The sequence below is a fragment of the Lissotriton vulgaris genome, chromosome 2_1 (genome assembly GCF_964263255.1).
Source record: "Lissotriton vulgaris chromosome 2_1, aLisVul1.2, whole genome shotgun sequence".
NCBI lineage: Eukaryota > Metazoa > Chordata > Amphibia > Caudata > Salamandridae > Lissotriton > Lissotriton vulgaris.
Window position 1 is genome coordinate 447,881,418 of NC_141687.1, and position 15,335 is coordinate 447,896,752.

Consider the following 15,335-nt stretch of genomic DNA (forward strand, 5'->3'; position numbering starts at 1 on the left):
GTCAGTCGAGACCTGGAAGATCCGCACTTCTACGTCCATACTATTGTTTATGTTATTCCAATGCGCAGGACCTTTTGGGAAAATAGGAACTACACTACATGGCACCCAACATTTGGTAAGGCGATAAAACTAACGCAAGACGTTAGAGTAACTCAGTCGTGCATTTTTCACACAGACCCCTTTCTCCCGTAAATACTCCAATAGACGTCTTGAGTGGTAGGAAGAGATTCCTATGTAAAGCTCTGGTTTGTTCAACGTTGAAGGATACAGTGTTCCAAAATATTGTGCACCTAATCTTTGTCTCCTTGGAGACCTGCTCTGCAAAAACCTGAATTTATAAAATGCCAGGAGAAAACAGAACCGTTGATGCCACAGTAAATGCGACTCAGCAGGGTCCCGATAATACAGGGACTAATGAACCGGGTGCGATAATCATCCCGGTCAACATAAGGAAATCTATAATGACAAAACTGATAGAAAATGGACTGACCACACAAGGTGGCACAGTCGTCTTCGTGATAGAGGCACACGAATATCGGCAGACAGAGTTATTCTATTCATGGGTAAAATTTCCAGCGGCAAACACCGCAACACAGGAGTTCCACTTTTACAAAATAGGGGATCCACCGGAAGAGTACGCTCCTTTCGAGGAGATTGAAATCCCATTAAAATTCAAAGAGCATTTGCTCTGGTTTAAAGGCGCCCTAAAACATAAGGCTCGGTCCACTAGGTAGACCAGGAGCAACGTGTCCGGTTCTAGCCAGCTACACACCACATCCAGACATTGATAAAATGTCAAGTGAAGAACTCTTAGTTAAAATAAGAGAATTAACAAAGGCATATAGAGAGTTCGTTCAATTGACAATGGAGGATAAAACCATTCGCCAGAAGTTGAAGGAAACAGATATAACAGATCAACCAATTGAGCTTGCCAGAATTATAGAAAAATGTTATGAAGAACTAGGTAGAGACAGCTTGGGTGGGAAACCCGTAAAACCCCAACTGCTCGAAAATCCTGAAAAATTATTTATTAAAAATAATTCAAACACTCCTAAAAAGAGCTGGGACGGAAATAAACAATCCACTCCCAAGGAAAAAGTTTTCCAGTCCAGAGGAAGGTCTCCTCGACGGAGGGAAAGAACTCCGACTCGAGAACACCAGTCTCCCCAGGGTGAGCCCTCTGAGAAAAGATATAACCTTAGAAATAGGGATAATTTGAAGAAGCCTGATAGATATCAAAGTATTGATACACGTCCCTAGCGATCTTTTTCGCAGAAATCAGAAAGAAGAGGACGGTCAGACCCAGGAGAGCACACCAAGTCCAAAGACAAGGAACCTGCTCAAAGTAAAAAATCTCAATTTCCAAGATAGAAGGTAGCTAGTATTAGAGTAATCGAACATGCCGAGAATACTGAGGACACAGTTGAAAAACGGGGAGTGGGCACAGACAATGCTAGACAGTGCAGCAGAAATCACCATAGCTCGCAAGATCCTGATGGGTCATCTGGAGACAGTGGACACGAATGAATACATTCAAGTAGAAACTGCTGACACCAGAGTTAGCGAGCCCCATAAGATATACGAAATACCACTGCGTATAGAGGGTGATAAGACTAGGAAAGTAAGGGGTCTCTTTTGGGATAAACTCTCAAAAGGCTATGATATTCTGTTAGCTGAAAAGGATTGGCCCCCAGAGTTTGTCAGGGAGTGCCCTCGTAGCGAAGAAATGATTATGCCTGTCTTCTCGAATCACATTCCGATTCACACTAAATATATATATGCGAGGAAATGGGAAGTAGCCCAGGCACCAGCATTATATAAAAATCATGTAGGATGGGATGAGGACTCTCCTCCTCACAAAATCCATTTGAAAAGTCAACCGACTGCACAAAGGCAGTATCCAATTTAAGCAAGAAGCTAAAAAACAAGTCAGGGAGATTTTAGATCAACTTGAATACCAGGGGGTGATTGAAACATGCACCTCTCAAATGAACAATCCTTTGTTTCCTGTCTCCAAACCAGACAATTCATATCGTCTAGTTTTGGATTACAGACACCTTAACGCATGTTGCAAAACATTTGCAAATATAGAATTCGCATAGTGCTGCACTAATGAATAACATAGTTAGGAAAAATTATAGAACAACATTAGACATATCTAATGGTTTCATTTGTCAAAACATTGCACCAGAAAGCAGATACTTTACCGCTTTCTCAGTAATGGGGTCTCAGAAAAATTTCTGTAGGCTCCCGCAGGGATTCAAGAACAGCCCAGGACTATTCTCAGCCAGAGTAACAGAATTACTACAAATGTATGATGATGAGGCATTATCTTACGTAGATGATATCTATCTCACAGACGACGACTTGGAGACTCACTTGAAAAGAGTGAACACCATTATACTTGGGTTCGCAGCAGAGGGTTACAAATTCAACTTTAAAATGTCCCGAATTGCCCATCTGACGGTATTATTTTTAGGATACGAATTATCAAGTGATGGGAAAAGCCTAGCGGACAACTTCTTAGAGAAGTGCGCTGTACTCCAAGCACCAAAAACGCTGAAGAACTTACAATCGATTCTAGGTTTTCTGAATTTTGGAAGAACTTACATTCTAAATTATGCGGAGAGGGTTAAACCTCTCTACAAACTAATTAAACCTGATTTTAAACCAATCACTTGGACTCAAAAACACACAGAAATGTTGAGATCACTGCAAACAGACATGTTAGCAAAAACAAAATTAGATACACGTGACAACACACGCAATCTTGTAATCCGAGTCATCCCAGGAAGATGCGGATTCACGTTCCTGACCTCTAATGAGGGAGAAAAGGTACCAATAGCATACAAATCACACGTGTACACACAAGCAGAAAAAACATTCAGTCTCACAGAAAATACTGTGAAAGCAGTAGAAACTGCATTAGCGAATTAAAGGGAACTAGCACATGGCAAAAGGATCAATGTCCTCACAGCGGAATCTGCCTTCGAGGTGCTATTCAGCCCAGTAAACCTGCCTACAGTGTCACTGGATCCGAAATGGATACAGTGTGTAAATTCTCTTGGAGCGGGAGATGTGAAATACTATTTTGCCCCACAATTCGAAAAACTTTATGATTTAACTTATGAAGAAGAATATCCTCTGCCAATCGAACTTCTACCTCTCCCACAGTATGCCTGTATAATCTATACAGATAGATTTGTACAGCATTTCAATGTAGAGAACAAATCATACGATGCAGCCTGCGCGATTGTTAAAGGATGCTGGCTGTGCAGTAAATTCAGACCGAAAATAACAAAAACTGAATCAGTAAGAAACTGTTCGGCTCAGAGAGCTGAATTCAGATCTTTAAAGATGGCGCTTGAAAATGCAGAACGTGAATTCCCGACACTAATCGTTTGCGATTCGCATTTTTGCGTCAACTCTTAAAACAACAAGTTACAGAGCTGGATTAAAAATGATTACAAAGATGACACAGGTGCCACAATAAAGCATAAAATGCTTTGGAAACAGGTAGCTCTTTTACAGAAAGAACTACAAAAGACTCACGTGATACACACTCTGAGTCATCAATGTGATGGCGTTCACGTTGCAGGGAATTCATTGGCTATTACAGCCACAGCGGAAGCAACTAAACCGGCTTCCGTAGCCACAAAAAAGCGTTCAGAAAAATACATAGACGGGGAAACCCTGCTGGCAGTAAAAACGTCCGTAAAAGGCGACTGTGCAGCACTACCCGTGAACTATCCACTCAATTATGCATACGTAATTAATGCAAACTCTGTTCCTTTTGCTCGAATCCCTGGAGTGGGGGATAGGGTAATTCCAAGCACGAAACGGAGAGGTTTCCTCACACAGGAAGCACATATGGGGGAGGGTCTGAGACACCAAACAATCAGGGACTCTCTGAAAGAATTACAATCAGAGTACTGGTGGCCGGGAATGAGCATAGATATTCATGATTTTGCTAAAAATTGTGAAGACTGCAACAGAGATCGCAGTGGAGAACCGGCCAGCGTAGTGCCAGGAACCCTAATAGAAAGCATAAGGCGTTCTATCCGCGCAATCAAAGAAGAGAAACGCATCCCATTGTACATCATTAAGACAAAATCCACTTAAAAAATGTGGCCCTATCGCTCGGCTGACGCCAGAACGGTTATAAAAGATCTGCGAGTCTTTATCGGCACATACGCAATTGCCATGTTCCATTCTGACCAGGGTCCTGCTTTCAGCTCTCGAGCTTATAAGGAGGCCATGACCAGCATGGGCGTTGGCTTGCGGTATTCTTGTCCGTCACACCCCGAAGGGAACAGTGTGGTAGAAAGAAAAAACCGGGACTTAAAGCAATCTATAACAGCGAAGGTATTAGGTTCGGGTGAAGGGTGGGTCAAACATTTAATAAGTGTCCAGTTAAGTCTTAACAATTTGCCAAGAAATTCTCTAAAAGGTTTCAGCCCATATGAACTATTGTTCGGAACTAGAATGTACATTCAGGACTTAGATAGTCAGGTATCAGTGGTAAAAGATAAGAATAAAGACTTTGACATCAAAGATCGTTTGGCTGTTTTACAGGACTTGAATGAAACAAGAAAATCCTTAAGCAACATAAAGTTAAAGCAACAGCCAGCTACCACTGACGAGGCACCACCAGCCCCAGCAAGGCCTGTCTGGATTCCAAAGATTGGGGATCTAGTCAGAGAAAAAATAGCGGTGAAGAAGGAATTTGGGCCTTCTTACAGAAAAGCAGTACCTGTCTTAGCAATCAACGGAACAAGATCAGTAGTACTACCGCTGCTTGCTGGTAAAAAGGAGAACAGAGTTGTATCAATCGACCTGGTAAAACCACAAGCATGTGGCCTATAATCAACAGTAGGCCCAGTGGACTCCTGAGAAACAACAGAATACCCAAACTTGCAACAATCCAAGAGGTTCAAACTGAAAGACTAATCACATTTGATAAGCCTGCAGTGCACAGAGAAGGACTATGCAATAATGCCATCGAACTTGTGCCACTTGAAACACAGATTGAATCAGTTCGTCATGAAACACTAGTCTACAATGATGTGGCATCAGAATGTGCTACCGAAAGACAAATTGAAAGAACAATTCCAACAATTAACAGAACTGCCTCTGGCTACTTTATTAACTTCGACAACTTTTCTGAGGATGAAAACGACCCCGAAGTAATGCCAGAAATAAAAACCTTTAAAGAAAAAGCAACAGAACTCTTTCATCAACTCAAGGAAATTTACCATATCTCCCCATGGTTAGAGTTCTGGTTTGGTCTAGGTGTATTTTTCCTCCTGCTTTGGCTCATCATGGTACTTTGTTTGGGAAAATTAATTGAAGGAAAATACAGTTCAATGGACACAGCAAGTCAGAACATCAACTTAGTCCTCAAACCACACAGATCATCCCACGTGAAGAAAAGAGAACTGTCAACAGTAAATGTCACAGCCATTCCAATACCCGAGGGGGTAGTTTGGGACAAAACTAACTATGAAATCTATGGTCCGGTCGAAATCCTGAAATATCCTCACCAGTTCAAGGTTTCCTTAAGTGACTTTGTAAAACCAAGTACATTTTCTGATGATTGGGATTTTGAAAGTATTAATAATATGATGTCTGATTTAGTGTTGTCAGCAAGATTTACAGAACATGATTATTTGCAAGGTTCCTCTAGTTACTATGGTGACCATTACTTGCATAAATCTGCACAACCTAGAAATGTTTTTAAATATAACCAATGGGAACATTGTGCTTCTCCACCTAAAAGCAGTTCAAAAACATTCTATGAGAAATTTCAGTACTTCTCAGGGTTTAACACCAGTTTTGCAGAAACGTTTTATTATAAACTGATAGATAAAACAGGGTTGAAAACAATGCTGACAAATACTAAATTGATATATTCAGAAGCATTTTATGAAAAAATGATGACATTTGGTTTTGATTTTTGGAAAAATAACATTGAAACAAAAACCATCTGGGGTACAAAAGAGTGGCAGGTACAAGGCCTAGAAGCATTATTTCGAGCCTGCATGATGCATGATCCCAGAGCAAATAATGTTCTTAAATGACACAATTCACCAAACAACCTGTCTTGGCCTAGCTAAGATTAAAGACCTTAACAAACCGTCTATTCCGAAGCCAATACCTGATAATGCAACAACAGATATTGAAATAGACGTATTTAAAATTTTACATTTAAACAGAACACATCCTGATTGTAAAAAGTGGTTAATCTGGCCAACTGACACAAACAACTGTTAAGATAGATTCCTGAATAAAACACAGGGGTTAACAATGACCAGACAAGACCCTAGATACTCCCAGAGACAACATCCAGGGATAGTAACAACATACAGTGTAGGGAAGCTGTGCCTTGAATGGCTAGAATCATCCACACTGGCTGAAATTAAGCAACACTTATCTTTACTTAAAGATGGTGCTGATTTGCGCGATTTCATTCTGGGACCACGCAAACAGCGTCAAAAACGTTTCATAGCGACCAGTATATATGCGGCTTACAACGTGGCTTGGAAAGTCACACAAATTGAAACAGCTGAAAAAATACGAGAAATTGATTGTAATAATTTGGAAAAATCACTTTCTGTTGTGGACAATGGGTTAATGACTCCCGAATATATTCACTGGACAGTATTGTATCATGTGCCATAGATATAATAGACAAAGACTTGCTAATGTTACAGCATGGCCAATCGCAATTGCTTTCTATTGTACAGTTAGGCTGGACGCTGCAAAATCTTCGTTCAGGCTACGTGCCATGGCGTTTAATCAACACAACGTCATTGTTTTCCATCTTTAACCTTACTGATAAACAAATCAGCTTGGCACAGAAAGGAGCAGACTATACAATCCTGAGCATCGAAAAACTTGAGAGATTACCTTTGACAATGTCAGAAAGTCCTGTAATTGAATGGATAATACACGGGATTATCACAATTCCGATAACAACTTTCCGATTTAAAAATTGCCTTGAATACATACCTACTGGCCAGTATGAACGATTGGGTAAAGGATACATTAAGTCAGCATGGAAATTACCATACACACACACATGCTATAGTGACAGCAACAAAAATGTATTTCTTAGTGGTGAAAATTGCAAACATGCACTAAGCGGTATACTTTTGTGCCAAGGTATTAATTTACACGGAGCCTGTGAAGGAAATTCTAACAACCTTTCATGCCACCAACATGTCACACCTGCAACCAGATAGAGCCTTTCTTTAAGCAACTCTCGAATGGGAGTTACATTGTGATAACGGATCACAGCTGTTGTGGCCTTTTGCCAGGGAAAGCATATCTCGTAAGCGTAACTTCCATGGTCAAATGCTGTATGCAAGCATTGTTTCCAAACGGCCCTGGAGACACTGAGACTCCCATTTGGCCTTGTTTGAATTTCTCTTCTAAACGAATTGATGCTTTAAGCAGAATGAAGTCTGTGCTTTTGCAGACAACAGTGCCCATCACATCATCAAAAGAGACTTATGATCTCCTAGTTGCAAGGACAACATCAGAGATTCATGACCTTTTATCAACAAATTGCCCCGTGCATTTCACAGAAATGCTTAGCCAAATTCTTAACATGTCTAGTGCAATAGGCATCCCAGGCGTATTTAAGACCATTTTTACGGGACTGTTAACACCATTCAAAGCAATTCTAGGAATCATTCCTAATTTTGTCCATTCAGTCTTTGGCGGCATACCCCTGATTTTGGGACTTGTAGCAGGCATTTTATTTTTGACCCTCCTGCTCCGATATGGCAAGCCAAAACTCAGACATGGCTCCGACAGGGATGGAAGAAACGATCCTAGCAGTACGCTACCGGGACCGCATAACTAGAGTCCTTGGATTGGCCAGGCTGAGAGATCTGAACATGACCTGGTTTCTTTCATTCAGACTTTTATGGCAGACCTGCATCTTACCTGTGCTTCGATGTATGCTATGCGGAGATGAGTGCGTGTTGGACATCTGTCTTGCACTTCCATCAACAGTACCAATGGATATCGATACTTTGCTAAGTCCAGTAATGGCTCACGCATTGTGTTGTCCCCAGCGGCTACCAATCCTGATGATGGCATTTGTTGAGACTCCTGTGCTACGACTAGGTGGTGACAGTGGAGCAAGAAATAAAAGCAACATCACCCAGGTACGACCCTCTGTGAGCATTGCTGATCCAGACTTTGATGATAGAAATCATTCTCATACCTGCCAAGTTACAGCGTTATCGAACTTGGTCGAACTGTCACCTGATTTTGAAGACCAATTTTTTGAGAGCCTGTCTGATATGATGTTCTCCCCTGAACAGAAACAATAATTTTGTAAAACATTCCGACACACAGCGTTCCCATGAACTCTGAATTCGGCCTTCAGTTTTGATCAACAAAAACTGCTGAAAAGCGTTGGAACTCTATTCCCCCGTTCAACAAGAATTTTTTTTTTTTAATTGAACACTTTTTCAAAATAGTTACCTTTTTCTGGTACAAAAATTCTTTGCTTAAAGTAGACCTATTCATAAAGAACAGGAACTTCTATTTTTAGGTACTTCTAGAGACATAATAACTTTATACCAGCCTCTAGCACATATTACAGCAAATGCATTTATATGTGATGAAATTATCTCGCACTTCTTTTCTGTATTAAGAGATATTTCATGTGTAGTTTTTTTTCGCAAAATCGTTCACTGAATACAAATACCATGATTTTGAATGATTTCTATGCTTAAAGACGTACAGTACAAATAATTCCATGTATTTCAAATACGCCATTTCGAATGCAAATATGTATTTTGGGGTGGGTAATGTTACACATGCATCTTATTGCTATAGTTTTTAGTAATTTGATGGACATAAATTCGTGGAGTGCGTGTTGTGTTCTAATCTAGGACCCCGATCAATACTGTGACCTTATGCCCCTATACGGCTATAATCCACTTGTACCCCTATAATGGCATAAACGATCAAGAGCAATATTTCAGAAACTCGTCTCTGGCCTAACACGATCAGAGCCACATTTCAGAATCGCTTCCTCTGCAGCTCATTAGAGCAAATGACACAGCAGAAGCCACTATCTAAGATTCCTAGATTACACTCCGAGTTTTTCAACAAGATAAAACTCAGCAACCTGGGAAAGCCCCGCTTGCTATGTTTTGATTAGTAATAGAACTCTAATGAGCACTGAGAGACGATCACTTCCTAGTGACATCTTTATTGATGTCTTATGTCCCAAAAACGTACGTCAAACAAGGCACCTTTCAGGTATAAATATTACCAACGTTGCCTTAAGCAAACGCTGCCTCAACGCCGTCGATGATAGCGATGGTGTGGTGAACATAGGAGCAGAACAGCTGTCCCTTACAGAGCCCAGCAGATGCAAGCTGCCCACGGACGCTGCCCCTCCTCCTCCTAGACGGGCTGAGAGAGACGCTGTCTTTTCACCTGCCGAGAAAATCCAGCTCCGACGTTTCCAGCGTACTCTTGCGAGTGACTGGGATATCGAGTCCTGGAAGGAGATACAAGACCTCCAACATTCTATTTCAGAGGTATGGTGTTGACTAAACCCTTAGAGAGAATTCTTGAAGCAAACCTTGGCAAAACCAACTTAACTAAGACTGCTACTTACTTACTCCCTCCCACGTATTAGGCTTAGGTCAGGTACACTGGGGTAGGCTTAGTTAGAAGCACCAGTTGAGTACGTTAGCTAAATGTATATATGAATGTATATATTTTATTCATTTTAAACCATTGTATGGCTAAGAAACCATATCAATGCTTTTACAGTATTATTTCGCAATCCTCATTTTACTGTACGCACTTTTTATAATAACTAGTCTTGCAATTGTGGCAATTCATTTCTCTTGCACGAGAAGAAAGACTGTTCAATAAATAATACCTTTTTATTGAAAACGCCCATCTCTCTATTTCTCTGCATCTTGGTGAAAGTAATCTGCACAACTGACTGAGTAAAATAACTGTCCATTGTTTCACACGACTCTAGAGATTGACTCTTATTCTAAGGAGCAAAGTTGTCATCTTTATGCGGTTGTTGGAAAACTGAATCCCTTCTTGTCTGTACCAGGGAAGCTGATCACTTCCTATTCAGTCAAGAAAGTTTCCAGTGACCTCTGAGCTAGTTGGTAACAAACCCAATTAAGTTTAGCATAATCAGTAGAGACCTGGAAGATCCGCACTTCTACGTCCATACTATTGTTTATGTTATTCCAATGCGCAGGGCCTATTGGGAAAATAGGAACTACACTACAAGCCCCACGCTGAATTCTACGTTTTTCTGCATTTTTTATTTTAGTTGAGCCTATGGTGGCGGACCCTATGTGTGCTGGCCTAGCCACTTGTGAGTTGCCTATCTCTGCTCACATCTACAGTTGTTGCCGAGTTGGACGGCCAGCTTGACTTTTTCTGTATTGTCCCAAGCATTTTGATGGCACTGCAGTGCACAGTGGAGGCTGTCCTCACATGCCCTAGTCATAGAAAGGGAAAGAGGACTGAAATATACCTACACTTAAACAGAAAGAGGACTGAGCCAGAAGCTCACCACATGCAAAGAAAGAAGACCTCTATAGCGCCCATCTTGGCATGAGCATAGGATTTATAGCCCTCTCTATCTATTTCACTTCAGAGTCCTAGTAAACCTCCCACCTTGGCTATGGGCATATGATTACCAGCCCTTGCATGTGCTCTCGCTGACCTAAGACTTGCCACACAGCGCAGTAGCACTCTCCCTAAAGCAACCCCTGACAGCAGGGCAAACCCTCGGATACACTTCCCACATAAACCCACTACTGGGGTGGTAATCTCATCACTCTCCCCAGGATGGCAGAGCCCTGCTTGTCCCCCACGGGTGACAACTACTATACCATTAACTATCCTCCTAATCTCTCCAAATCCGCGTCTAAATCCCTCAAACACTCCATCCTGAAAGGCCAACCCGAGACCTTGATATCCGATCACTGTCTCTGCGTGAACCTTGGCACCATCCTCAACGACCTCATCTTCCACTCCACGAAAATGTCTCTCTGGCATAATGCCTTCTCGAGCCTCCTCGAAGTACAGAAAGCCAGGAACATCTCTCACGGAAAAAAACTCACCATCTCTCCATCATCAATCCTACGTGCTGACCTCACCGTCACCTTATATAACAGTGGCATTATCCTGATTCAAGGCCCTCCCATAGATCTCATCAAATTTGCGGTCCTCCTTACCCTCCTCAAACAATATGCTCACAACCCTCCAAAATCCACACTGCCACCGCTCCACCTATTACCTAATACGCCAAGTGTACCTAACCTTTTACTAACCACACATACCAGGGATCAAGTCACTGGGCGACCCGGCCTAGTCCTAAATGCCAATGACTGCGCACCCATATCACTGAACTTAGACCCACAAGTGCTCCCCGCTCTCTCGGCTACCAAAACCCCCACTAGGACTCACATCTCGAACCAATCTAGAACCACTAACACTCATCCTGCACAAGCTATCAAAAGCGCTCCCAAACCCCTATCCTCCTGCCCGGGTAATCCTCCCACACTCAGGGCTGTTGAAAAACCCATGAGGGCCCGCAGCACCACCTTGGACACGTCCAAAAGGGCCCTGAACTACAGCCTAGTTAACCTCACTACTAAGCGCCCAACCCAATCAGACAGAATCACTCCCACCCTTTCGGGCCCCTGCCTGCAAAGTATTTCCTCTCTCAGGGACGATTGACCTAGCCCCCTACACTCTGACCGAACGGCTTACCTGAAACCGGCCCCCAAGTCACCAGTACACCCTATAAGAATCACTCCCTTGCAACTGGCCCCCTGCCTGCCTGAATCCACCTCTCTTAGAGACATTAATAATCCCCACCGCAGAGCCACTGAATTAACCCTAAGAATCCATAAGTTTATACTGGATCTAAAACACCTTCTTCACATCACTGAACTTTCCTTCTCAAATCTCTGGCTCTCGCAGAACACAACCCTCACCACCCGCCAAGCCACTCCTTCCCCCACTTCTACTATCCCTAAGACACTCGCGGCCCGCAAGCAACCCTGCCACCTCTCGGAGGAAGAAATCATTGCACTCCTCCAGACCTACAAACCCACCCCTGGCACCCCTATCTTGCCAGACCTCACGGAAAATGAAGTGGCTGAACTCCTCATTAGCTATGATTGTCCGCCTTGACAACCCCATGCCCCTCAATCCTGAGGGTAGAACACCCTATCTGCGCAGTGGCAAACAACCTCAACAGATCTGCCACCCTCCAGGTTAGAGGAGTGGTCAATAGCAACATAGCTAGAGTTCCCATCTCTGCATCGACCCCTGACACTCACCCCTAACCTTCCTTAACCGACCTCCTAATAAACTTCTGATCAGCAGTAAAGCATGCATCTGATGTCGCCGACCTCATCCTCGGAATCGGACTTAGCGATCCTAAGGAAATCTTGGCTCAAGGAATCCTCTTTGCCCTACCTAGACCTCTTAGTCTCACCATATTACAACATTGTAAGGATGGACAGGCAATCAAAGAAAAAAGGGGGTAGCATTGCCTGCATCTACCGCTCTAACTTCCTGGTTACGGAACTGCTAGTAGTCCCTACAGACTCCTGTGAATACCTTGCACTCTCTGTCTCCAACAACACCTCTAAATTGTGCAAACTTCACATATTTTACCACCCCCCAGGCAAGAATGACACCTTCATGAACCTCCTCATGGAAATCATCACAGTCAAGGTCTGTCCAAAGTCTAATGATATTTTCCTTGGCGACTTCAACTTACACTGGAACAATCCCAAGGACCCTCAGGTCAATGCCATCAGTGACTTCTTGGCCGACCTAGCCCTTACCCAAGCCTGTTCTCTCCCTACTCACTCAAAAGGCACCACCCTAGACTAGATCATTGCTAAGGAATCAGAAGTCCAAATTATCTCTAGTGACCCGTGTGATTGGTCGGACCACCGAGCATTCACCTTCCTCCTGCCCAGCTCTCACAAGGCATGGACACCGCAACCCGTGATTCCCAAACGTTGGGTTAGAGACACCAAGAACCTCGTTCACGGGAAACTAGCAGCACTTTGTGAGACTGACCCCCCCCCACAGTGCACCTCGGTCGACAACCTAAATTCTCGGTGACCTAGCACCACTGAAATTAAAAAGAACCTCAACAACGAGAGGAGATCCCTTCATCAGACTGAACTAAACTGGAAACAACACCCATCAGCAGCCCATCTAAAACTTCTGCGCCAGGCCAGAAATGCTTATAACAAGAAAATACTCAACTTTAAAAAAGAATTCTTCAAAACTGAACTCGAGAGTGCCAAAAACCGACCTCTGAAGCTATCGACTTGGTCAAACACCAATTCAACAAACTGGCGAAAAACCTCCAAGGAAACACCCAAATCGCTAATATCAAGCGAGGAATTTTCTTCCTTCTTCTGCGCCAAAATCTCTGCCCTAGGAAATGAACTTAAATCTGCGACTCACCGCCAAAATCAAAATCTACCAGATCCACCTCCTCTCCACGCACTATCTTCCCCAACCTAGCCCAAAAATCTAGCACACTGGTCCAACTTTAAACTCTACGATGAACACTCTATCTTGAAAATTCTCGCCTCCTTAAACCCCAACAACCACTTCAATGATCTTTTCCCCTCTAATTGCCTAGCAGCCGCCTCGCAGGCTATCATTCCCTCCTGGGCCTCAATAATCAATGCCTCCCTCAACAGGGCTCTATTCTGGACTCATTCAAGGCAGGCCAAGTTGTCCCTATACATAAAAACTTACCTAGGACCCTGCTTCCACTGAGAATTACAGACCCATATCCAACATCCCACTCCTTGCCAAAGTTCTTGAAAAATGTGTACAACAGCAGTTGATCCTACACCCTAATAACTTCTACCTGCTAGATGACTTCCAATCCAGTTTCAGACTTGAACACAGCACAAAACCCACCCTCCTCCACATAGTGGATGACACCCTCCAAACCCTAGATCAAAGCAAAGCCTGTCTCCTAATCCTCCTAGATCTATCTCCTGCCTTTGATACGGTTAACCACGAAGTCCTCATTGAACGACTCAAACTCAGGATGGGGTTGGATGGCACTGTTCTTGAATGGTTTAGATCCTTCTCAAAAACCGTTCTCAGAAAGTCCTCATCAACAGCAATCTTTCTGCCCCTTCTCCGGTCACGCTTGGAGTCCCCCAAGGATCAACCCTCTCCCCTGCCCTCTTCAATCTCTACCTTGAACCACTCACCAAGGTATTACGTTCCGCCAATATCTCCTACCTTATTTACGCAGACGATACACAGATCTATATCAAAATTTGCTCTCCTGAGGACATTCACTCCCTGAATGAGGCTCTAAAGCTGACAGTCTATTGGCTCACTGCCAACCAGCTTAAGCTCAACGCAAATAAAACTGAATTTTTCCTAATCTCCCCACAGAAAACCAACCCGGACATTAAGGAATGGATCAAGAGCATCACAGCACTAAATTGCCCTCCCACCATTGTTGACTTTGTGAAATCCCTTGGAATAACCCTTGACAGCAGCCTGAACATGCGCGGCCATATAAACTCGAAGGCCAAGATGGCCAGGTTCCCCCTGAGCTACCTAAGAAACGTAAAACCCTTCCTTGAGGTTTCCGACCTCAAAACGGCAATACAGGCTCTAGTCATTTCCAGACTAGAATATGAATGCTCCACTCTCACAGGCTACCCAAGAACTCCCTGGCCCCATTGAAATCCTGCCTCACCACCGCCACTAGACTCCTAACTGGCACAAAGAAATTTGACCACAGATCTCCCCACCTCAAAACTCTGAACTGGCTTCCGCTAGAGGCCAGATCCAATTCAAACTGGCCTGCATTACTCACAAAGCTCTCTACTCCAATTCCCCTTCTTTTCTCGCCCATAAACTTGTGATATCAGGAGGAGTCAGAAACTCCAAATCTGCCAAAGACCTTTTGCTGCAACCAGTCCTCATCTGCAAGAAAAAAATCTACAATCGGGCCTTCTCTGGGGGCGCTCCAAGAATATGGAACTCCCTCCCACCCGCCATCAGAAGACTTCCGTCCTTGACACACTTTAAAAAGGAAACCAAAACCTTCTTAATGGGCAAATACCTCGTCTGACGAATACATCACAATCACCGTAGTGACTTGTTTCCACCCCCCGTCTTGACATAATCTACTGCTCTGTCAAGGATACTTAAAACTGCACCCTGGGTATCCCACCTAAGAGTTGAGACTGCAAGCCTTCTTCCATAAGTTTCTTCCTATTGTTATCTCTTTATCCTGCTGTAGCCTCGAC